We start from the raw sequence: 26,668 nt of genomic DNA on the forward strand, positions 1-26,668 counted from the left end.
TAATGACTGAGCTAGCCAAGCACGAGCCGTCAGTCCTCTTCACAGATTTACTTTCGCTAGTTCCTCTTCTCCTGCTTTCCAAACTACTGTGCGTTTGCTTACAAAGCTTTACATTTTATTATGTATAATCATTTTATTTCATTATTTTAACTTTTTTTCAGTTTTTAAATTGAGTGACATTATTAAACATTAATTAACCGTGTTTTGAAAGATACATTTTACAAGTTGCGACAAGATGAATATGGATAACCTATCAAAACAATCACAAAAGGCCAGGTGCAATTAACTCTTAACGGCCTAGGATTGAACCAAGATGAGTCTTATTCTCTCACTCCTCTTTTCGTCAGATTGACAAATAGTTTTCAACCATTTCATCTGGACTGCTGAATTCGTAATTGAATCACTGCATTCTGCTGTATTGTGTTGCATCATATGGGTTTGAGAAGATCTTATTTATTCAAACTGACATATTTTCGAACTTCCTTATTCACACTTTATTCTCTTCCATTGGTATTTTTTTAGTTTATATTGATGCATTTGGGTCCGCATTGACGTATAGATGAGCACACCCATGTTATATGAAAACCGTGTTCTTTAGGGTCTAGTGCAAACGCTTCGAGAGTGGAACGTGGAAGTGGTCTGAGCGAGCCGTAACGAATGTTATTTGACCACACGCTATTGGTAAACGACTGTTTCTGTTACGTTACGCAGCAGACGCCGGAAATCACGCGCCATTGTTTTTAAATAGTCCCTTTCTGGAGTTCGACGAGCACTGCGCGATGAGAGGATACAGTAGTTTGGGGACTGTGTTTTGGCAATGCTCTCTAAATGAAGCCCAGAAAAGCTCCAGACAGACAAGATGGTCAGTAAAGCATTTATTTAGGTGACCAGTTTCGGTAAGACTATGTTACCATCTTCGGATCTTCAATTTTACAATTCATACAATCTCCGCCATCTGAACTTTGTATTGCGTCATATCACAAATGCATGTGTAAGGACAGTAGATCAAAATGGATCACCACATGTCATAACTAAAATAACAGTGTATACAAAACATAAAATTAATGCACCAACTGTCACTGTCTACGCTCATACCACAGCTGAATACAGACCACCCTATTAATCTGATATTTTCAGTATACAGTTATCTTAATCATGAAATGCGGAAAACCAAAGCGTTTCACATTTATTACACATACATTTGTGACATAACACGATACAAAGAGCAGATGGCGAAGATTGTTTGAATTTTAAAGATAAAGATCAAAACCATTCATTTAAAAAATACTTCATTACCAATATTGGCTGTTAGGAGTTTATCCAGAGTCCATCATATTACAAATCGCCCCCATTCTTGTAGTACCAGGAAGCTCTGTAAATCGTCAGGTCCGCCATCAATGAAGGACAACGCTCAACTCAAGACTGCGCCGAGGCAAGACATCATTTCACCATTTACAGCGAACATGTAATGTTAAAATTCTGTATTCCAAATTAGAAAAGGTAAATAAGGGCCCCTTTTTATGCCTCCCCATTCACCCCCCCCCCCATTTCCCCGACCCACCCTTAGGTACGTTTATGTGTATATGTACAAGTTGACATTGATTTGATTATCATTGAGCGTGTTACACATTGATTCGTTTGAAAGAAGTGGTCTATGGACTACGAGTGGCAAGAAGAATCTTAATGGTGCTCCAATTTGGTGATACTGAACCAGAAAGCAAAAGACGCGCCTAATCCTTTAAACCAAGTGAGAAAATGCAAATATGAGTTGCCCGTTGGGTAGTAATATCATAGCCCGCATCTCGTGGTCGTGCGGTAGCGTCCTCGCTTCCCACGCCCGGGTTCCCGGGTTCGATTCCCGGCGGGGTCAGGGATTTTCTCTGCCTCGTGATGGCTGGGTGTTGTGTGCGTTAGTTAGGTTTAAGTAGTTCTAAGTTCTAGGGGACTGATGACCATAGATGTTAAGTCCCAGAGTGCTCAGAGCCATTTGAACAGTAATATCATAAACAGACGAGATGAAATTTTATTACCACGTCATGCAAATACTACGGTGTTTCGTCTGGTGACAGTAGTGGCTGAGGTTGAAGTGGAGGCAACAGTGTTGTCCGGTTGCTACTGAGGGCGCATTTAAAGACGTGGGCTCGTGACTTCATAACTCCAATAGAGTAATCAATTCCGTGTTAAATGTGTGCACACTAGGCAACAGAATTAAATTATCAGTTTTTAGGAACCCTGTAATTCTCTTCCACTGTGGCGCAGACGTTTGAAAACTGGCTCAAAGATGCTTACGTCCGCCCTCTGTAACGATGCAAGAGCGTGGCAGCCTGCGACATCGCCCTAGGGCTCCACGGCGCTTCAAACATCACGGTGTCGACAGAAGCGGAAAATGCCAGAGCTCTGAGGTGGGTCAATGACGTCGCATTGGCACCAAATCTCACACAACTCTGCCCGACACCACTGTGGGCGTGTCACAGGATGGGAAGTTCGTCACACGCCCTCTTAGCCATATTTCACCCCTTTCTTTGACGCCTCTGCAATTGAGGTCATAAATTACGTGGTTTTCTTATCGGGGCCGACGGAAAGATTTCAGACACATCGCCGTTCAGAATTAACAAGAAAACGCCTCAGAGGGTGGCACAAAGGGTGTCAATGAAACCACCCCTTTCCTTGAGGCGTTGATTCATGCACATTTCGCGGTCGAAAACGACAGTTCTCAGTGCAGTGAACAACAGAACAACTTTATTGACAACCTTCGTCACTGCTGACACCACTTTCTAAGGATATTGGGGGGGCTGCATCCCCATCGTACGTTATCGCACCCCTTTAGAGCGCAGAGCGACCCCAGCTTCTGCTCTCGTGTACAGGTTGTAACTACTTCGGACCGTACAAAATCATTCGGCGAAATTTGTCAGTGCAGTGAACAACAGAACAATTTTATTGACAACCTTCGTCACTGCTGACACCACTTTCTAATGATATTGGGGGGGCTGCATCCCCATCGTACGTTATCGCACCCCTTTAGAGCGCAGAGCGACCCCAGCTTCTGCTCTCGTGTACAGGTTGTAACTACTTCGGACCATACAAAATCATTCGGCGAAATTTGTTCGTGATCGGAAGCAGCAAAGGGGTTTATTCTTACGCTTTCTCAGTCCTCCTTGTTCACACTCTCCTGTGGCATAATGACTAAGTGGTGTGACCCTAACACATGCGAGAACACAATGGCAAGGGATCGCTCGTTCGGTAATACAGACGGTGGCAGATGCCCAGACTTACTGAGACTTGAAAAGATGTGCCTTTACAGAGAGAACCTGTGAAGTAGATCGAGATGTCCTGCAGGCAGGAAATAGGCATTGGAAGGGTGTCAAGTGGTTGTTGCCAGTAGGGCGACTTCGGAAGTTTTATATGTAAAGGCACATTTTTAAAATGATCAGTATATGTGTGCAGGTGCCACCGCGAATATGACCGAACTGGAGAGGTTCTTAGAGGACTAGTTGCAGTTGTATTGGCGCATCTGTTGTCACATCTTTCCGTGATCACGTCGTAGGAGAGTGTGAACCTAGAAGGCTGGAAGAGCATGAAAACCGTTTCCTGCTACCACTCTGAAATTAGGTCGAATGGTTTTGTACGATCTATAGTGGTTCCAGCTTCATCCGAGAGCAAACATTGCCATCGCCCTGAACTCCAAGGGAATGTGATCACGTTCAGTGGGGATCACAGTGTCCTCAGAGAGGGTTTGAAACATCAAGAGGTGACTGCAGTCTCAAAGGTTGTCAAGAACCTCGTCCTGTTCGTATTGCACCGAGAACTGTCGTTTTCGACGGCAAAATGTGAGGGAATCAAAGACCCACGGAAAAGGGTTGTTCCATTGACGCCGTTTACGCTAACCTCTGAGGACTTTTCGTGCCGATTGTGAGCGGCTGTGTGTCTGAAATCTTTTCGTCGGTCACCCCGGTTCTCAACACACCTGCTTGGGAAGCGACTGCGTCGGCCCAGTGCCAGCGGATGGCCTGACCTGCAAACGGTACTACACTACTGGCCATTAAAATTGCTACACCACGAAGATGAGTGCTACAGACGCGAACTCTAACCGACAGGAAGAAGATGCTGTGATATGCAAATGATTAGCTTTTCAGAGCATTCACACAAGGTTGGCGCTGGTGGCGACACCTACAACGTGCTGACATGAGGAAAGTTTCCAACCGATTTCTCATAAACAAACAGCAGTTGACCGGCGTTGCCTGGTGAAACGTTGTTGTGATGTCTCGTGAAAGTAGGAGAAATGCGTAGCATCACGTTTCCGACTTTGATAAAGGTCGGATTGTAGCCTATCGTGATTGCGGTTTATCGTGTCGCGACATTGCTGCTAGCGTTGGTCGACATCCAATGACTGTTAGCAGAATATGGAATCGGTGGCTTCAGGAGGGTAATACGGAACGCCGTGCTGGATCCCAACGGCCTCGTACCACTAGAAGCCGAGATGACAGGCATTTTATCCGCATGGCTGGAACGAATCGTGCAGCCACGTCTTGATCCCTGAGGCAACAGATGGGGTCGTTTGCAAGACAACAACCATCTGCACGAACAGTTCGACGACGTTTGCAGCAGCATGGACTATCAGCTCGGAGACCATGGCTGCGGTTACCCTTGACGCTGCATCAAAGACAGGAGCGCCTGCGATGGTGTACTCAACGACGAACCTGAGTGCACGAATGGGAAAACGTCATTTCTTCGGATGAATCCAGGTTCTGTTTACAGCATCATGATAGTCGCATCCGTGTTTGGCGACATCGCGGTGAACGCACATTGGAAGCGTGTATTCGTCATCGCCATACTGGCGTATCACCCGGCGTGATTGTATGGGGTGCCATTGTTACACGTCTTGGTCACCTCTTGTTCGCACTGACGGCACTTTGAACAGTGGACGTTACATTTCAGATGCGTTACCAGCCGTGGCTCTGCCCTTCATTCGATTCCTGCGAAACCCTACATTTCAGCAGGATAATGCACGACCCCTTCTTGCAGGCCCTGTACGGGCCTTTCTGGATACAGAAAATATTCGACTGCTGCTCTGGCCAGCATATTCTCCAGATCTCTCACCAACTGAAAACGTCTGGTCAATGGTGACCGAGCAACTGGCTCGTCACAATACGCCAGTCACTACTCTTGATGAACTGTGGTATCGTGCTGAAGCTGCATGGGCAGCTGTACCTGTACACGCCATCCAAGCTCTGTTCGACTCAATGCCCAAGTCGTATCAAGGCCGTTATTACGATCAGAGGTGGTTGTTCTGGGTACTGATTTCTCAGGATCTATGCACCCAAATTGCGTGAAAATTTAATCTCATGTCAGTTCTAGTATAGTATATTCGTCGAATGAATACCCGTTTATCATCTGTATTTCTTCTTGGTATAGCAATTTTAATGGCCAGTAGCTAGTAAGTAAAATAAAAAAAAATGTGACTATAGACTGAATGATACAGTAGTTCTCAAGCATAACTCACGGGAAATGCAACGTTTCATCAGATATTTGACATCATTTACGAAGTCCATAGAAAGTGTTGACGTGTAACTGACGGCTTTAATACGAGAACGCCAGTGGGCGGACTAATTTCCAGTGGAACTGCGGGCTCACCCGGCAGACGGCGTCGCCCTCGCCATGCGCGCAGTGGCTGGGGGCGGCGGCGGCCCTGAGGGCGCTAGCGAGCGCTCTGGCCTTGCCGCCGAGCGCGTCGCGCAGCCTGGCGCGCAGGTTTAGGAAGTCGGCGCAGGGCGCGCATGCGCCGTCACCAGAGTCGCCGTCGCCGTCCACCTCGGAGAAGCAGTCGGCCGCGCTAGAGGCGACGTCCACCGGCAGGTCGAACAGCGTGTCCTGCGGCCGCGACGACGCCAGCTGACGCTCCACCTCTGCCGGGTACGCCGCGTCCTGGCCGTCGTCGCTGTCCTCTGGGCAGCTGCGGGCAGCGGGGAGGCTATCAGGCAGAGGGCTACATACACTACTGGCCAGTAAAATTGCTGCAACCAAGAAGAAATGCAGATGATAAACTGGTATTCAAAAAAATGGCTCTGAGCACTATGGGACTTAACTTCTGAGGTCATCAGTCGCCTAGAACTTAGAACTAATTAAACCTAACTAACTTAAGGACATCACACACACCCATGCCCGAGGCAGGATTCGAACCTGCGACCGTAGCGGTCGCAAACTTGTATTCATTGGACAAATATATTATACTAGAACTGATATGAAATTACACTTTCACGCAATTAGGGTGCATAGATCCTGAGAAGTCAGTACCCAGAACAACCACCTCTGGCCGTAATAACGGCCTTGATACGACTGGGCATTGAGTCGAACAGAGCTTGGATGACGTGTACAGGTACAGCTGCCCATGCAGCTTCAACACGATACCACAGTTCATCAAGAGTAGTGACTGGCGTATTGTGACGAGCCAGTAGCTCGGTCACCATTGACCAGACGATTTGTATTGGTGAGAGATCTGGAGAATGTGCTGGCCAGGGCAGCAGTCGAACATTTTCTTTATCCAGAAACGCCCTACAGGACCTCCAACATGCGGTCGTGCATTATCCTGCTGAAATGTAGGATTTCCCAGGGATCGAATGAAGTGTAGAGCCACGGGTCGTAACACATCTTAAATGTAAGGTCCACTGTTCAAAGTGCCGTCATTGCGAACAAGAGGTGAGCGAGACGTCTAACCAATCGCACCCCATACCATCACGCCGGGTGATACGCCAGTATGACGATGACGAATACACGCTTCCAATGTGCGTTCACGGTGATGTCGCCAAACACGCATGCGACCATCGTGATGCTGTAAACAGAACCTGGATTCATCCGAAACAATGACGTTTTGGCATTCGTGCACCCAGGTTCGTCGTTGAGTACACCATCGCAGGCGCTCCTGTCTATGATGCAGTTTCAAGGGTAACCTCAGCCATGGTCTCCGAGCTGATAGTCCATGCTGTTGCAAACGTTACAGCCATGGGGATAAGATACCTGTCATCTCCACTGCTAGTGATACAAGGCCGTTGGGATTCAGCACGGTATTCCATATTACCCTCCTGAACCCACCGATCCCATGTTCTGCTAACAGTCATTGGATCTCGACCAACGCGAGCAGCAATGTCGCGGTACGATAAACCGCAATCGCGATAGGCTACAATCTGACCTTTATCAAAGTCGGAAACGTGATGGTACTCATTCCTCCTCCTTACACGAGGCATCACAACAACGTTTCACCAGGCAACGCCGGTCAATTGCTGTTTGTGTATGAGAAATCGGTTGGAAACTTTCCTCATGTTAGCACGTTGTAGGCGCCGCCATCGGCGCCAACCTTGTGTGAATGCTCTGAAAAGCTAATCATTTGCATATCACAGCATCTTCTTCCTGTCGGTTAAACTTAGCGTCCGTAGCACGTCATCTTCTTGCCGTAGCAATTTTAATGACCTATAGTGTATGTACGCACATCAAAAAGACTTTTGCATTACCCCGGTTCCCAGAACTTCTCTAGATAGACGTTGACTGTGGATACTGTATCACAGACACAGTCCCTTTGACCGTTCAGAGATGTCACAATACCCGCCGAAAGATGAAAACGACCATGGATGAGCAGGGCCTACTAGATGGAGGGGTCTGACAGCCGATCAGTTCCAGTCATTCCACCAGGAAGAATGTACACGGCTCGTGTTGTCTGTAATTCAACAATGCCTGGTCGGTCAATATCGCTGTTCGATCGCGTCCGCATTGTTACTTTGTGACAGGAAGGGCTCTCGACAAGGGAAGCATCCTACCAAAGCGACGTTGTTCGGACATGGAGGAGATACAAAGAGACGGGAACTGTCGATGACATGCCTCACTCAGGCGCCCAAGGGCTACTACTGTAGTGGATGACCGCTACCTACGGTTTATGGCTCGGAGGAAGCCTGACCTCAACGCCACCATGTTGAACAACGCGTTTTGTGCTGCCACAGGACGTCGTGATACGAGTCAAACTGTGTGCAATAGGCTGCATGATCCGCAACTTCACTTCCGCTGTCCATGGCGAGGTCCATATTGGCAACCACAACACCATGCAGCATGATACAGATAGGCCCAGCAACATGGTGAATTGACCGCTCAGGATTGGCAATTGGTTCTCTTCATCGATGAGTGTCGCTTATGCCTTCAACCAGACAATTGTCGGAAACTTGTTTGGAGACAATCCGGCCTTAGACGCACAGTCCAGCGAGTGTAGCAAGGTGGAGGTTCAACGTAAATGGTTCAAATGGCTCTAAGCACTATGGGACTTACCATCTGAGGTCATCAGTCCACTAGACGTAGAACTACTTAAACCTAACCAACCTAAGGACATCACACACATCCATGCCCGAGGCAGGATTCGAACCTGCGACTGTAGCAGCCGTGTGTTCCGGACTGAATCGCCTAGAACCGATCGACCACAGCGGCCGGCGGTGGAGGTTCCCTGCTGTTTTGGGATGGTATTATGTGGGGCCGACTTACGCTGGTGGTGGTCATGGAAAGCGCAGTAACGGCTGTACCATACGTGAGTGGCATCCTCCGACCAATAGTGCAACCATATCGGCAGCATATTGGATCGGCATTCGTCTTCATGGACGACAATTCGCACCCCCATCGATCTTGTGAAAGACTTCCTTCAGGATAACGACATCGCTCTACTAGAGGGGCCAGCATGTTCTCCAGACGTGAACGCTATCGAACATGCCTGGGATAGATTAAAAAGTGCTGTTTATAGACGACGTGACTCACCAACCACTCTAACGGATCTACGCCGAATCGCCATTGAGGGGTGGGACAATCTGGATCAACAAGTGCCTTGATGAACTTGCGGATAGGGTGTATTTACATGGGTTCTTCATATTTGTCTCGCTGCACGGTTATTACCCGCCTAGGAAATCGCAGTTGTGATCACAAACAGGGATAACTGGTTTGAACAGAGGTCTGAAGCCTGGAAGCAAATTCCATTTCGTTACAGCTAGTTCCCTGTTATCATGATTCTAAAGTGCCAGCATAGAGATAAGAAATTAAGCGGTGCAAAACAGCCAGAAGCTAGTCGAAGGTAGCGTCCAAAGCAGAAAGCCCGGCCGCCAAGGGACAGAGCGATAACGCTGTCGCGCGAGAGGTTGATGTCAACAGTGTAGGAAGCTCCGACAGTTCTTGCGAAACTAAACAGTTCGAGTGTTTGCACTGCCGCCTGATTCGTTTGTCTGTACGGCGGAGTTATGGCCATCAGGACACGTACTGATCCTCACGGACCGCGAGAGTGGGTTGCAGAAACTACAATATACGGCGCTTGATAGACAAGAGATATGTTTTGGACGTCTTGGAGGCCCCTGTAAACGCGCAGGCATTGGGCGTTCACGTCAACTCACTTTGGTTGGATAAAAGGTCCTCCAGCCATTCTCCATAATGAAACCGTTGATCGCGTCGCTAACAGGAGGATTTTGGAAGGACAGTTTCTCCCAACATCAACCCTTGTACGGATTTCAGATCGACAGCCACGAAAGGTACCTATCAGGGCTAAAATTGTGAATGGCTTGTATCCCGCCACTACCGGGGCGGCCATCTGCCAGCAGTGCAACCGAACGTCTCTTGTCAGCCTTGGTCCAGCTCAGAGAAGCTTACTAGAAGTCATGTGATAACTCTCATTCGCATGAGGCTGGGCCTCTGGTGTTATCTCGCCCACCTATACTGGCTAAAAGCCATCGCTTCTGGATATTATGATCAGGACATAATGGCAGTGGCAGATCTGAACCACGTTATATTGGCGTGTACCAACCACACAGTCTGTCTTGTAGAAAAAACTGGTTGCAAGGGCTACCCCCTGCCTACGAGTATAACTACTTTACTTCATCGTTTCTATAGATACAGGTATTATTTGCTTGCGAGATATTTAAAACACGCTGTGTGGATCTTGTCCTCCCATGGAACCAGCTTGGTTCGAAAATAGGGACATCTATTTGTGTTTTCAGTTTGCATTATGACCTTATCTCTGTAAACGACGCCGTTGTCCAGGTTTCAATTATAAGTTGCTGTGGATGTCGTTTCCTCTCGAACCGGTCCAGGTCGTAATTTTGTGTTTTTTAATTGAAAGAACTTATCTTTGTATTTCACACTGTTTTTAATGTTCTATTGCGAAAATTAGACTAATGTTAACCTGAGAGTGTTGCAAGAACCGCTGGATGTCTGGTGTACGTCTTTTACTGTTTTTATTATACATTAAGAATTTAGGTTTGTACATCGAACTCTTTTTATTGTCCTACTCTGGAAAATGTAATTATGTCAATATGACACTTTTGTAAGTATGGTTCGCTGTATGGCCTTTACTACCCAAATCTAAAATAACTAAATAAATAAAAAACAAAATAAAAGTTGGGGTTATGAACTCAAATAACAGTGCAGTGCAAACATGCTTCCGTTCTCCTAGATGAATGTGCTTGAATGTACGCTAGTTCAGCACCATCGTGACTGTTAATAAAAAAGATTTTTGAAACGGTATACACAACTGACCCGCCAGAACCTACATCCGGTTTCCAACTAAGGCGAAGGATTGCAGTTACCATGAGGATTTCATAAAATCTTTTAATGCAAGTCGTTGGTGGTCATTCGTCAAGAAGCCTCACTGTGGTCGCTGGGGAAAGTAGCGCCTCTTGAGTCGCAGACATTTCTGGTTTCACTACCGAAGGTCTAACTACGTGAATTGTTATCCACTCGCATCACATTAGACTGTCACTGAATTCTTCTGTTACATAAATTAAAGGAATCTCTTAGTTTTGTTGTCATAGTTGCAATTTCTTTCTCCTAGAGAATCTTCATAGTTTCTAGAACACATTTGCTGAAGCCGTTCTACGATTGTGGGAGGAACATCTATGTCTACATCCATCGTCTGCAAATCAACGTGGAGTGCGTCGCATAGGGTTCTCCAATGTTATAAATGTTAAGGGTGTTTCAGATCCCAGTCGCGTATGAAGCACGAGAAGAACGACTGCTTAAAAGAATCCGTACATGCTTACGTGGTGGAATTTTGTGTTCGTTATCCTCATGGGAGCGGTACGTATCGATTGAGTGTATTCCGAGATTCATTACTTAAAACCGCTTGACTAAACTTTGTAAGAAAGCTGTCACTTCGTAATTGACGTCTATCTTGAAGTATCTACCAATGCGAGTTCTCCAGTATTTCTATTCCGTGACATTCTCCCGTGAACCAATAACCAGAGCTGCCCTTCTCTGTAACATATTTATTGGTAACTAATGGCTCTGAGCACTATGCGACTTAACTGCTGAGGTCATCAGTCGCCTAGAACTTAGATCTAATTAAACCTAACTAACCTAAGGACATCATACACATCCATGCCCGAGGCAGGATTCGAACCTGCGACCGCAGCGGTCGCCCGGCTCCAGACTGTAGCGCCCAGAACCGCACGGCCACTCCGGACGGCTATTTGGTAACTAACTTGAAAGGCATACATCTTCTTTTTAAGTAGGTATACAAACACAAGAGAGACACGGTGAAATCAGGTGTACAAAATTACTGAAAGACAATGCTTTGTTGTGCATTAAACATAATTTCCAGGAGTGTTTTTCAGCTGCTTTGGGGTATGGAATATTTTTAGCCTTTCCGTCTGTCGCACTCGTGAGAATGCAACTTCTAACTGACTGTGTGAAACGTGTCAATCTTTCAAGTTTAATTGACACACTTTGAACTTTTTTCCCGCGACTTCGTCAGAGTACGCTTATGTCTATCGCCCACCCGGTTAGCCGTGGTCCTGTCCCGGGCGTGGATGTGTGTGATGTCCTTAGGTTAGTTAGGTTTAACTAGTTCTAAGTTCTAGGGGACTAATGACGTCAGCAGTTGAGTCCCATAGTGCTCAGAGCCATTTGAACCATTTTTTTTGGTTAGCCGTGCGGTCTAACGCACTGCATTCCGGGCAGGAAAGCGTGCCGGTCCCCGGCACGAACTTGCCCGGCGGTTTACTGTCGAGGTCCGGTGTGCCAGCCAGTCTGTGATGGATGGTTTTTAAGGCGATCTGCCTCGACGAATGCGGGCTGGTTCCCCTTACCCCGCCTCAGTTACACTATGTCGGCGATTGCTACGCAAACACTGTCTCCATGTATGAGTACACCATAATTACTCTACCACGCAAACATTGGATTCAAATGGTTCAAATGGCTCTGAGCACTATGAGACAACATCTTAGGTCATCAGTCTCCTAGAACTTAGAACTACTTAAACCTAACTAACCTAAGGACATCACACACATCCATGCCCGAGGCAGGATTCGAACCTGCGACCGTAGCAGTCCCGCGGTTCCAGACTGTAGCGCCTAGAACCGCACGACCACCGCGGTCGGCTCAAACATTGGGGTTACACTCATCTGGTGTGAGCCAGCGGCCTTGTCAAAGAGGGCGGAAGAGAGGACAGAGTTTCAGGGGACTCTCTTGCCATAGAGGTGGGATGCTGAAACTGAAGGCGGAAGAATCAACTATGAGCAACAGCATGAGGACGCAGAAGTCATTGGAAACCACTGAATTAAAGACGCGTAACGTGTATCCAGCGGACATGTGGTCTGTTATAGTAAAGTGTCATGATGATCTCTCCATTGGTAAAAGATTCCGGAATAGTCCTCCATTCGGATCTCCGGGAGGGGACTGCGAAGGGGGAGGTTACAACGAGAAAAAGATTCAATAATCAGCAAAATAATAAAATTCTACGAATCCGGGCATGGAATGTCAGAAGCTTTGACGTGGCAGGGAAACCAGAAAATTTGAAACGGGAAATGCACAAGCTCAATCTAGGTATAGTAGGGTCAGTGAAGTGAAGTGGAAAGAAGACAAGGATTTGTAGTCAAATGAGGATAGGGTAATATCAATAGCAGCAGAAAATGGTGTAACAGAAGTAGGATTCGTTATGAATATGAAGGTAGGACAGACATTGTGTTACTGTGAACAGTTCAATGACAGGGTTGTTCTTATCAGAATCGCAGCGAGCCAACACCGACAACGACAGTTCAGGTATACATACCGACGTCGAAAACTGAAGATGAAGAGATAGAGAAGGTGAAAGAGAATACTGAAAGGGTAATACAGTATCTAAGTGGAGATTAAAATCTAATAGTCAGGGGGGACTGAAATGTAGTCGTTGGGGAAGGAGAGAGCAAGATCGTCAGATTTCTCCCAATTTAGAAAGTTTGGAGCATTATGAGCGGGTCCCTCCAACCAGCTCGGGATTTTGACGATATAATTCGCCAGTGGGACCAAATTTGCATGGTGTCTATCAGGAGAACATCCAACAACTGTGCCAGTCAAGGCCAAGCCCAATAACAGATGTGGACATGGGTGGACCAATCCGTTACTGACTTCCTCTCTTTGTACTGCTTCTCCTGAAAAAAAAAATCATTCAATTTTTTTGATGTTATAACCTTCTTTTTAATTGCAAATGTACATGGCGCATTCCGATTCCGTCCCATTCGGATAATTTCTTCGTTGTGTTTTTTAGAGTGTAATTACTATATGTAAAGTAAAAACATTCGTTTTTCATATATTCTTGTTTGACGGTCTGTTATAAAATCGTGTAGGAGCTTATACAAAAAAATTGTTGGAAATTTATGGTAATGACTATGGGACCAAACTGCTGAGGTCATCGGTCCATAGGCTTACGTAGTACTACTAACTTAAACTAACCTACGGTAAGGATAACATACACACCCACCCGTGCCCGAGGGAGGACTCGAACCTCCGACGGGGGGATCCGCGCGAAGCGTGACAAGACGCCTCAGACCGCACGGCTACCCAGCGCGGCGATCTTATACACTAGGTCAGTCGATGCTGTAGTAGGCCGGTCGGAGTGGCCGAGCGGTTCTAGGTGCTAGAGTCTAGAACCGCGCGACTGCTACGGTCGCAGGTTCGAATCCTGCCTCGGGCATGGATGTGTGTGATGTCCTTCGGTTAGTTAGGTATAAGTAGTTCTAAGTTCTACGGGACTGATGACCTCAGAAGTTAAGTCCCATAGTGCTCAGAACTATTTGAACCTTTTTTTTTCTTTTTTTTCTATAAAGTGATGCAACTTTAGTCATGGTCGTACGCAGAGAAAAATGGTTCAAATGGCTCTGAGCACTACGTGACTTAACATCTAAGGTCATCAGTCCCCTAGAACTTAGAACTACTTAAACCTAACTAATCTAAGGACATCACATACATCCATGCCCGAGGCAGGATTCGAACCTACGACCGTAGCGGTCGCGCGGTTCCAGACTGAAGTGCCTAGAACAGCTCGGCCACACCGGCCGGCCGTACGCAGAGAATCAGCAGCTATGGTACAAATTACACACGATCATGTGAAAGCACAGAGTTTTCCATGCTCAAACACAGTCGTTACGTTATTTAATTTTCAGACGACATACGATGAGGAGGAGGAGATTAGTGTTTAACGTCCCATCGACAACGAGGTCATTAGAGACGGAGCACAAGCTCGGGTTAGGGAAGGATGGGGTAGGAAATCGGCCGTGCCCTTTCAAAGGAACCATCCCGGCATTTGCCTGAAGTGATATAGGGAAATCACGGAAAACCGAAATCAGGATGGCCGGACGCGGGATTGAACCGTCGTCCTTCCGAATGCGAGTCCAGTGTGCTAACCACTGCGCCACCTCGCTCGGTAGATGGCATACGAGATTGGCGCGTTACTATAGTGCTACAGCTGTTAGATCATTGCAGTTGGCAACAGTCGTAAGCATAGGAGAATTACACGAAGTTTACCGAATTGTACCGATAACAAATAGCGAACCGAAGCTCGGCTTTAGAAGTCGACAATTTAAGCCGCGTCCACACCGGACGCAACGCATCGTGCAGCGCCTCGATGCACCTCACACAACTGTTGGCGTGGAGCAGCGCACAACTGCGCAGAATGGGGCAGGGTATTCGCAGGTGCGCAGTAGTGTTCCAGTGTGCACGCGCGCGCACCAGTAACAACGGAAAATGAGACACGACGACCTAGCCGAGTCATGCAAGAACAAACAATTTCCTTTTAAGTACCGACACGACGCTTTCCCCACATTCGTTGTAGGCTAGCGCGGCGCACAGCGGCCCGTTGTGTTGACCAGACAGGTCGCGCTGCGCCGAACGTCGTTGTTCTCTGGTTTTGTGCGCAGCGTTCGGTGTGGACGCGGCTTTATAGACATCGCGTAACTTCTCTCTGCTGCCAAACTTTGCAGTCTGTTATTGTAAGTGTTTAACAGGCAAACATTAATATCATATTGATTAACTCATAATTGCCATATTTCAACATGAGCGATTTTAAATGCTTTCAAAACCCTTTAAAGTCTTTAAAAAATAAGATAAAAAAAGTTAACCTCTCATGGGTTGTGCAGGGGGGGGGGGGAGGGGGGCGTTGAACACCCCGCCCCCCCCCCCACCCCCTCGCCCGTATCTATGCTCCTGGAACAACAAGACATCTGCATGGTGCGAAAAATGACATTCGACTGTGAATAATTATGTTTACTAAAAGGAATCCGCTAAATTTCAGTTACACGAGAAATCACACAAGTCTAAAGGCTGTCAACTCAACTAAAGACTTACGTGTTATAACAGCGAATAATTTCACTTGGAACGATCACATAGATAATATTGTGTCAAGACGAACCAAGGACTGCCTTTCACTGGCAGTGCTCTTAAAAGAGACTGCCTGCACTACGCTTCTACGTCCTCTTCTGCAGCATTTCTGCGCAGTAGGGGATCCGTACCAGATACGATTGACGGACGAAATCGAGAAGGTCAAAAGAAGGACAGCTCCTTTTGCAATATTGCAATACGGGGCAGAGACTTCCACGTAAATGATACACTAGTTGGGGTGTCAATTTATCGTTGCGACGAGATCTCTTCACGAAATTTCAATCACCAACTTTCTCCTCCAAATACGAAAATATACTGTCGACGCCAGCCTACATAGGAGGAAATGATAGCCGCGATAAAATAAGAGAAATCAGAGCTCGCAAGGAAATATTTAAGTGTTGGCTTTTTCCACGAGCTATTCGAGACTGGAACTGGAAATAACCTGAAGGGGGTTTGATGAACGCTCCGCAAGGCACTTTAGTGGGAATTGCAGAATAGTCACGTAGGTTTATATGTAGATACATTGAACAACGCAAACAAGACACTGATGACACTTCATATTTTTAAAGTATTCCAGTATATTAATTACGAGATTCTAAAACGAAATGGAATAAAGATGAAAATAAAAGGTGGTAGCACGTATGTTTCTTCCTTGTTACCAAATAAAAACTTCGTAAGCACCATACATACTGTGAAACCATCGTACACACATTTCTGTACAAAATGTTAGGCCGTTAGGGCAATAAACTCACATCAGATGGAAAAGTAATTCGTCCTTACGCTATGGCCGCGCGGTGTAGCCGTGCGGTCTGGGGCGCCTTGTCACGGTCCGTGCGGCTCCCCCTGTCGGAGGTCCGAGTCCTCGCTGGGGAATGGATGTGTGTGTCGTCCTTAGTGTAAGTTAGTTTAAGTTACATCAAGTAATGTGTAATCATAGGGAACGATGACCTCAGCAGTTTGGTGCCATAAGGTCTTACCTCAAATTTCCACATGTTCTTATGCTGTGCTACTTTCTGTCATTTGCACATAAAGCAGAGGGGAAATTATCTAAAAATCTTCTATTTCTTAAATCAGTTTGATCATTAAGTAAGTCGTCAGTAAGATTTTTAACATAGCTGTCAATTTCTATTTCCTCGAGGATGTGCCTCATTCCACTTTTAGGCCCTGTATGAAGTATTGTTATGACAATCTATGTTGCTCGCCATATGTTTATTCTCACTTAAATGTTTACTGAATGTACTGTCTGCCTAACATATTCCTTAAACCTGTCTCTGAAAGCCCGCTCACTTTGTCCAATACGGATACAAAATTTTGTGCATTTGCCACATTCTATTTTGCATACCCCTGAATTTGAAAACTGGTTGGTTCTACCAGTGCTGTGTATGATTTTGTTATCTACTGTATTGCCTGTGTGAAAACTGGTCCCTACGTTCGTTTTCTTGAATATCTGCCCATTTTATCCAAGAGTGCACTTAAGCGTGGTAATTTGGCGTAATTTCATCAGTTCCCTAGAACTTCAGATTTCAAATATCAACAAGCAACACAAATTTGGAATTTTTCGTAGGGAAACCACCACGGATTACACAATAAGTGCCGGCCGGAGTGGCCGAGCGGTTCTAGGCGCTACTGTCTGGAACCGCGAGTCCGCTACGATCGCAGGTTCGAATCCTGCCTCGGGAATGGATGTGTGTGATATCCTTAGGTTAGTTAGGTTTAAGTAGTTCTAAGTTCTAGGGCACTGATGACCTCAGAAGTTAAGTCCCATAGTGCTCAGAGCCATTTGAACCATTTTACACAATAAGCACCGATTCTCGCCATTCAGTAACGTCATAAGGGAACCTATTTTAACTCTCTCATACCAAGCGACCAGCGCTAGGCTATGATGAAGCAAAAAAGGAACTAGATATCTCTCTAGGAGTAGCTATTAACGATGGTTTCGGAGACAGAAAATGATCACTAAACTATCTCATCAGAAAGTCATAAAATTTCCGATACGCCTAATTGACATGTCCTCGTCGAAATAACATTTATCTGCTCTTATAAAGAGACCAATCATCGTATTACCGGGTATGAGTACACTTCAAAGATTCGTAATAAGGGTGACATTGTGCTTCGTGAATGAACGTTAAGAGTAAGTGCTAAGTACAAAAAGACCAAGTTTGCCATTTTATTGTACCTAAGTGCAGTCTCGGATAAAATCGCGCACGTATCCAAGGAAGCCAACATAAGGACCAGTTTTCACACATGCAACACATTAAGTCAGAAAATCAGACACAGCACTGGTAGAACCAATCAGTTTGCAACATCAGCGGATGTACAGAATAGTGTGTGGCACATGCACGAAATGTTGTATGGCACAAACTGGGCGGACGTTCAGCCACAAGTTTAAATAACATAGTAAGCAGACAATACCTCCACCTTCAGTGAACACTTAGGTGAAGATAAACTTATGGTGAGCAACAGAGATACAGCCCTTACAATATTACATAATGTGAAAATAAGCTTATGGTGAACAAAATAGATTGAGCTCTTACAGTATTGCATAGACTGCCTAAAAGTAGAATCATGAGCATTCACGAAGAAACAGAAAATCACAGTTTCATTAAAAATCATCTAGATGACTTACCAAACGACTAAAAGAATTTAAGAAAAAGAAGATTTTTAGATAGTTTCCAGTCTATATGCAAATAACAGCAAGTAGTATAGCATGAGACGGCTTACCTTTCCCATCGAATGTCGCTTTACTGCCATAACATTTTGTACAGAGATGTGTGTATGCAGATTTCATAATATGTTAGGCACTTACGATACTTTTTTTGGTGACATGGAAAAATCATGTTCCCTGCTACTTATTATTTTTATCTTTATTTCTTTTATTTCTATAATCTCGTAAGTGACGTATTTTACCAGCTCTTCATAAATGCAGTCTAATAAATTTTAGCAGTAATTCCGAAATTTTCTATAGTATTGCAAGATTTGTACATAACAACGAGGGAGGATCAAGTGCACTCCACATACATTTTATTAAACTAATTTTATTCTCTACATTTCATTTTATACAACTGTGTGCTGTTGTGTCTAACCTATTTTAACAGTGCACATACGTATTATTGCATAATTACTTTTTTACACTTTTATCGGAAGCATTTTAAGCACTTTGGAATTGATAATTATATGCTTTTACATATCTATGTTCCCCATACTAGGGGTTGGTAAGACGACTCATCGTGTATTTCTGTATTTACAACGTAGCGTCTTGTGAAGTATTGTCCAAATTTGTTGTGCCGTATTTTTGGCTGTATCATTGACAGTCATTTTGCGCCTTCCATGTATTTTCATCAGTTGCGATGTATACGCAAATAAAGTAATACGTAACATTAGTGTTGCCTTGTTCTGTATGAGTTCCCAAGCCTGTGTGAAACCTTTTCAGTAGATGACATACGTGATTTTTTGCTACTCTGCTACAAATAAATTTTCCTAACCTGTGCCTTTGCATCTTATGACTACATCACCACCTAGAAAGCTGTATGTTGCCAACTGATGTAAAAAGATGGTGTGATACGAAGCTTACAACTGTTATCATTGGAATGTACTGTATCTCATTAGTGCATAGGCAGTCTTAACTTGTGAACTTATTTTCCAGCCAACGGCCTTAGTTTACATGTAAACGGTGTGCTAGAACATCGATTTGTAATGATTACGTTATTTCACGACGTACAGAGCTTCGCACTCGTCTGATGTTACTGTATTTCTATAGTGAAAAGGTGTATTTTTGACTGTGTCAGAGGTTTTTCAAGTCTGCCATGTGCTGAAGCAAAAAGTAAGTGATGCATTATTTTCGCCCTTTTCGGAATGTGCAACATGTTACGTTGGTGTAGTTCTGTATACACGAGTATACTCTGTGCCTCATTTTTGTATTATTTTAGCTTTAGCAGTGCCACTTGAAAATGCGATAGTGAAATAAATAATTTATGTAGTCAACGGTGAATATGATGTCCCTTAGAAAACTCTGGATGGACCGTGGAGAAGTGGAATGGTAAACGTTCTGACTTCGGCAGTGCGGCAGAACCCCCATTTGCATTTCTGAGTGTCAGCTGGTCACATCGTGGCAGATGATTAGTGGCTGAAAGGAGACTTTGCCATACTGACGACTCGACACACTAACTCTTCGTCTTTGGTGAAATTATTTTGTAGCGCAGGCTAACCGCTGCTTCTAAACTTGATTGAGTTCCGTGATTTAACGCATGGTTAGCGATTCCAAGGCTCATGCATCACCAACCAGACTTTTACATTTACATGCGTATTATGTATGTTTTTCTGGCACGAGCTGGCCAATTGATGCATACCCATCCACAGTTAGACTCTTTTGATAATGGCCTATTGAGACGATAGTCAAATCAAATGGCCCTGAGCACTATGGGACTTAACTGCTGAGGTCATCAGTCCCTTAGAACTCAGAACTACTTAAACCTAACCACCCTAAGGACATCACACACATCCATGCCCGAGGCAGGATTCGAACCTGCGACCGTAGCGGTCGCACGGTGCCAGAATGTAGCGCCTAGAGACGATAGTCACACCCGTCCCACTTGGTTATAGTGGACTTTGACAAACTAAACCAGCCGTGATTTAAGTCTACTTTAATAGTCACAGTCAGTGTGAAATAATTGCTTTCTTGAAACTTGGTGGCAGATTAAAGCTATGTGCCGGACAGAGACTCGAACTCGGGAACTTTGCCTCTCGCAGGAGAACTTCTGTGAAGTTTGGAAGGTACAAGACGAGGTAGTGGCAGAAGTAAATCTGTGAGGATGGGACGTGAGTCGTGTTTGGGTAGCTCACATGGTAGAGCACTTGCCCGCAGAAGGCAAAGGTCCCGAGTTCGAGTCTCGGTCCGGCACATAGTTTTTATCTGCCAGTAAGTTTCACATCACTGCACACTCCGCTGCAGAGTGAAAATATCATTCTGGATTTGCTTTCTTGATTACGTATGTGTATACAAGGAATAATCGTAATAAACTGAGATTAAATTAGGCCAGGACTTTTGATTCATTAGTTAAGTAGACCCTCTTTTAATTAATTAAAATTTTAAAGTTTTGTTAGAACCAGCAACTTAACTCTTCACGAGGGCTACTCCTTTCATATGATACAGACCGTTGTGCGACACTTTAATATCTTTATCTGTGTTCATACAGAGCAATGTTTCTGTCAGCACAACTCGTACACAACATCGCAGCAGCCAAAAGCTTGCTAGCTCGGTTGGTGTCTTACACTGTCACAGTAATTCTTTCCATATTGAAAGAGATATGTGTACCAATTTTGGTAGAGATTCCTTAAGGTGTTAGAGACAATAGGCTGATGTGTAACTGATTTTACACCCCCCCTCCTCTAATACCCAAAACTGTAGGTGTGGGACGACATCGTAAGCGACACCAATAAGTCTAGCGAACCCGAGAACTGTGGATTTGGTACTAATATCCGTTGTTATAGAATATTTTCGCGTCACGCCTTCTCACCGCCATACTCGAACCTATGTGACTAAAGTTTATTATCTCCACGATATACTTATAAAAATGGTTTTGGAGATAATGAGTGATATATACACAAAATTTGATTGAAATTACTCCAGATATTTTTGAGTTAAGCTTCTGTGTCACCCCACTTTTATCCCCATCTCTATTGGTGCTAGCTGTTTTTTACTCCTACAAAAACCTTCGTGTGCATGCACACAACTATTCGAAGATTAATCACAATCGGGAGAATGTTATGGGAAAACACAGAATATGAACAAAAACATATTCATTTTTCTGTATTAGATTTGATGCGGAATGGGCTCACAGCGTTCATCATACTATTATTAAACACGGTCGCTTGCGCTTGCCCAACTTTCAGTTGGGACCATAAGAATCTAAGACATATATTAACAGTTGTTTTCTTCTAGTTTTGTCGTTATTCACGCGTAGTATAACTTGGGCACCGTTCGTACTTGTTTGAGATTTAGAATTACAGCAGTATTTATACCTGTGTGCATATTCGTATTTGAACATACGTACATCCCTACACCTACACACACTTCATATCCTATCCCAATGCAATTTCGACCAACTCCGTATCCCAGACAATGAGGCCCGGCCAACATTTATTCCTCGTACCAATTTTAACTCTTCCTCATCGATCCCACTCCACATCAGGGCTACTCCCCCCTTTCCCTCGCCATCGATCCCCATCCCATTTCTCTTTCAATCCCTGCCCTACCCACACGACACACTATCCTTCATCCTCTGTGTTTCCCACCAATTGTATTTCCCACTATCCACCTCAGCTCCTACCCCTCATCTCCACAGTGTTTGTATCTAACAGACCCCTATCTTTCTACCCACACCCCTCAGCCTTATGGAACATACTCTCTCCTCTGGCAATACTTCTCACCAGCCGGCCGGGGTGGCCGAGCGGTTCTAGGCGCTACAGTCTGGAACAGCGCGACCGCTACAGTCGCAGGTTCGAATCCTGCCTCGCGCATGGATGTGGGTGATGTCCTTAGGGTAGTTAGGTTTAAGTAGTTCTAAGTTCTATGGGACTGATGACCTCAGAAGTTAAGTCCCATAGTGCTCAGAGCCATTTTTTGAATACTTCTCACCCAAGTGTGCGTCCTTCAGCTTTTAAGTGAAAGTACAGTCCTTCGGCGTTTTTATCAGAAAAATTTCGCACTCCAGGGATGTGTTTCTAAAATGAATACATTTCCGTTTTTTAACTATCCGTTAAAATAGAAAACAGCGGCAGTTGTATTTCTCATTGTAATTTTTTTTAATTCGCTTGGCTGAAGGGCGGAAAATTGTACCGCTAAACAGCCTACCCCCGCCCATATGGAGCAATGGATATGAAATAACAATAAAGAAAAAACTTCTGTCTGAGAATTCACTCTGAGGATGATGAGTAATACTCGAATTTGCAATCGCAATAGAAAGAATATCTGCTAGTCGTAAGTAGAAGCGACCATTTGTAACGTTTACTGGTGATAGTGTTGCTCTGCATCATGTATAATGCTTTAAACAGAGTAGGGAGACAACTGGAATACATTAAAAGTGTTGTAGATTTATTGCCATACAGTAAACTCGCGCAAAAATTAAAGTGTACATCGCTTTTGTTATAAGCATTTTCTCTTAATTTTTCGTTGATCTAGTGAGCTCCACATACTGAATGGCCTTCTTCCTTTAACACATTAACACACAAACCTATCCTTTCACACTCACCCAGAAAGCTACGACAAACTGCCAGCAGATAGAAATTGGCATTTGTGTCACAAAACATGCACCGTTTTCCCGATATCGGTTTGTAAAAATTTCGAAAGAAATTGCTCCCTGACGACACAATACACCTAAATCAGATTTAATGAGGGAACGTTTAGTGGCGCGTTTCCTTTGAGGATGTAGTTTCGTTAACAACAAAATTCTCGAGAAGATTCCCCGGTTGTGTAATTTGTCTTCAGTAATCCTTAGATAAACTTTTACTGCTAAAACAGTACTACACTGTCCATTTTCATGAAATTGTTGGGAGGAGAAACAAGTGACTCAGTCTTTTGAAATGACCCTGCAAACATATTTCTTGATCCAGTCGTGCTGGACCATCATACTGGGCACCCACAAGTGCGTATCTTGAGAAGCATATATTCCTTTTTTTTTAACCAGTATGTGTTGCCAGTATTAGCTGTATTTTTCTTTTGCAGCACTGATGTCTGTTGCCCCAACATGCTCTTTCAGTGACTTGATGAAATTAGAAAAGAGCAAAAGATTTCTTATGATGAACCAATTCGGCCGTGGCGTTTTTAGAGTATCTGTTTCGGCATTCGCCTTAATCGATTTAGGAAAACCACGGAGGACCTAAATTGCGCGGCAGGATGTGGATTTGAATCACATTTCTGCCGAATTATAGTTCTTCGTGTTAAATATTTGGCGATTTCCCCACGAGCAAGAGAGTGGGGTAAAAACGGGAACCCCGACTCAGATTAGTTTGTTCTACTCTAGATAGAGCGAAACCGTCTTCATTAATTGATGTTGGGCTGCCAGCTAGGGTTACATTTGAAATGTCACTGTTACAACTTGTAAAGGAGTAAGACTGTTGGTAGGTTTCCTTCTTTTCAGATGTATGGCACATTACTGCTCTTCGCATGAGATAATTACATATTGAATCTCAGTCTGGAACCGCACGATCGCTACGGTCGCAGGTTCGAATCCTGCCTCGGGCATGGATGTGTGTGATGTCCTCAGGTTAGTTAGGTTTAAGTAGTTCTAAGTTATAGGGGACTGATGACTTCAGATGTCAAGTCCCGTAGTGATCAGAGCCACATATTGGATCCGCATTCCACTCCACACCATCCCTTCAAAGTTCGAAGTCCTACCAATGCCACAACATGCAACGCTGAGGTGACTGGTCATGGGATTCCTGCCAACACCGTATCGGACCTTCTTTTGCCCAGCATAGAGCAGCAGCTTGACGTGGAATGGACTCAACAAATCGTTGGAAGTCCCCTGCAGAAATACTGAGACACGCTGCCGTCCGTAATTGCGAAGGTGTTGCCCGTGCAGGATTTTGTGCACGAACTGACCTCTCGATTACGTCCCATAAATGATCGATGGGATTCATGTCAAGCGATCTTGGTGGCCAAATCATTTGCTCGAATTGTCCATGTTGTTGTTGTTGTGGTCTTCAGTCCTGAGACTGGTTTGATGCAGCTCTCCATGCTACCCTATCCTGCTCAAGCTTCTTCATCTCCCAGTACCTACTGCATCATACATCCTTCTGAATCTGCTTAGTCTATTCTTCTCTTGGTCTCCCTCTACGATTTTTACCCTCCACGCTGCCCTCCAGTACTAAATTGGTAATCCCTAGATGCCTCAGAAGATGTCCTACCAACCGATCCCTCCTTCTAGTCAAGTTGTGCAACAAACTCCTCTTCTCCCCAATTCTATTCATTACCTCCTCATTACTTATGTGAGCTACCCATCTAATCTTCAGCATTCTTGCCGGCCGGAGTGGCCGTGCGGTTCTGGGCGCTACAGTGTGGAGCTGAGCGACCGCTACGGTCGCAGGTTCGAATCCTGCCTCGGGCATGGATGTGTCTGATGTCCTTAGGTTAGTTAGGTTTAATTAGTTCTAAGTTCTAGGTGACTGATGACCTCAGAAGTTAAGTCGCATAGTGCTCAGAGCCTTTTGAGCTATTCAAAATTCTTCTGTAGCTCCACATTTCGAAAGCTTCTATTCTCTTCTTGTCCAAACTATTTATCGTCCATGTTTCACTTCCATACATGGCTACACTCCATACAAATACTTTCAGAAACGACTTCCTGGCACTTAAATCTATACTCGACGTTAACAAATTTCTCTTCTTCAGAAACGCATTCCTTACCATTCTCAGTGTACATTTTATATCCTCTCTACTTCGACCGCCATCAGTTATTTTGCTCCCCAAACAGCAAAACTCCTTTACTACTTTAAGTGTCTCATTTCCTAATCTAAATCCCTCACCATCATCCGACTTAATTCTACTACATTCCATTATCCTCGTCTTGCTTTTGTTGATGTTCATCTTATACCCACCTTTCAAGGCACTATCCATTCCGTTCAACTGCTCTTCCAAGTCCTTTGCTGTCTCTGACAGAATTACAACGTCATCGGCGAACCTCAAAGTTTTTATTTCTTCTCCATGGATTTTAATACCTACTCCGAATTTTTCTTTTGTTTGCTTTACTGCTTGCTCAATATAGAGATTGAGTAACATCGGGGAGAGGCTACAAGCCTGTCTCACTCCCTTCCCAACCACTGCTTCCCTTGCAGTTTACGTTAAATGATCGCATTCCTCAAGCAGCACGTGAGAAATACACTTAGTCATTTCGAATGAAAAGGGGGAAGAAATTTATATCATTTGAATTTATACAGCAAGGAACCTAGGAATTTAGAGTACACTCACTAATAAATTGTGTAGCAAAGTGTATCGAATTGTTCATACCATTCTTCAAACAGTCTTGAACAATCACGGTCCGATGACACGACGCATTGTCATGCATCGTTATTTGGGGACATTAAGTCCATGAATTTCTGCAAATTGTCTGCAAGTTTCCGAACATAACCATTTCCAGTCAACGGTCGGTTCAGTTGGTCCGAGGAAACAGTTCATTCCATGTAAATACAATCCGCACTATTATGGAACCACCATCAGCTTCCACAGTGACTTATTGACAAATTGAATCCATGGCTTCGTGTCCTGCCTTTAGCTGTTTCCAACTGAAATCAGGATTTATATGACCACGCCACAGGTTTCCAGTCATCTAGGGTCCAACTGATATGGCCACGACTCCAGGTGAGGCGCTGCAGAAACAAAACGCATGCGACATTTCTGCCTTAGCACCTGAAACACAGTTAAAAGAACTTGGTTTTCACTACTAGGTCGGCGCTTGAAGGTGCATTACCAGCCGAAATAATGCGAAAAGTATCTCGAACAATGGCAATGGACAAGCGGCACCGCAGATGGTGTGCATTCTGAAGTGGCAGATTCGCACACGTACTGTGCTCCGAGGAGGAGACATCTAGAGCTTACTCGTTTATGTTCCTCGCTAGTACAGTTCGCCAACAATGTCCTTTTTAAGGTTCTGTTGCTCAATCGGTAAAAACGAAACCTTTGTAGGACCAGTTTATCTTCCATCTGTCTGTCTGTCCGACTGTTAAGACTCCTTTTTCTCAGGATTGGCTAGAGGTATCAAGTTGAAATTTATATCTTATAGTAGGGTCCCCGCTCCATTGATGGTGTGGAAATCAAAAGGTACGGCTGTTTATGTCACGTATTTCATGCCAGCTAAGTCATTCATCAAAACCTATAGTGTACTTCCCTTTGATAATGAAATTTCACAAGAAGCAAAATTTCACAGCAGGTAAAGGAAAAACACCGAAAATTGTTGACTTGTAATAATATTAGGTGAAAATTATATTTTTTTGCCATTTGACTTCCGCTTGTCCGTCTATTAAGAGCTCTTTTTCTCGGTGA

The 26,668-nt window shown here is 44.6% G+C and overlaps 1 protein-coding gene across 1 annotated transcript in view; it reads left to right on the plus strand.

The window, feature by feature from the left end:
- The window catches only part of LOC124616259, a 932,810-nt gene that overhangs the window by 397,352 nt on the left and 508,790 nt on the right, over positions 1-26,668 (plus strand). The window lies entirely within an intron of this gene.

The sequence above is a fragment of the Schistocerca americana genome, chromosome 5 (genome assembly GCF_021461395.2).
Source record: "Schistocerca americana isolate TAMUIC-IGC-003095 chromosome 5, iqSchAmer2.1, whole genome shotgun sequence".
NCBI classification, from domain to species: domain Eukaryota; kingdom Metazoa; phylum Arthropoda; class Insecta; order Orthoptera; family Acrididae; genus Schistocerca; species Schistocerca americana.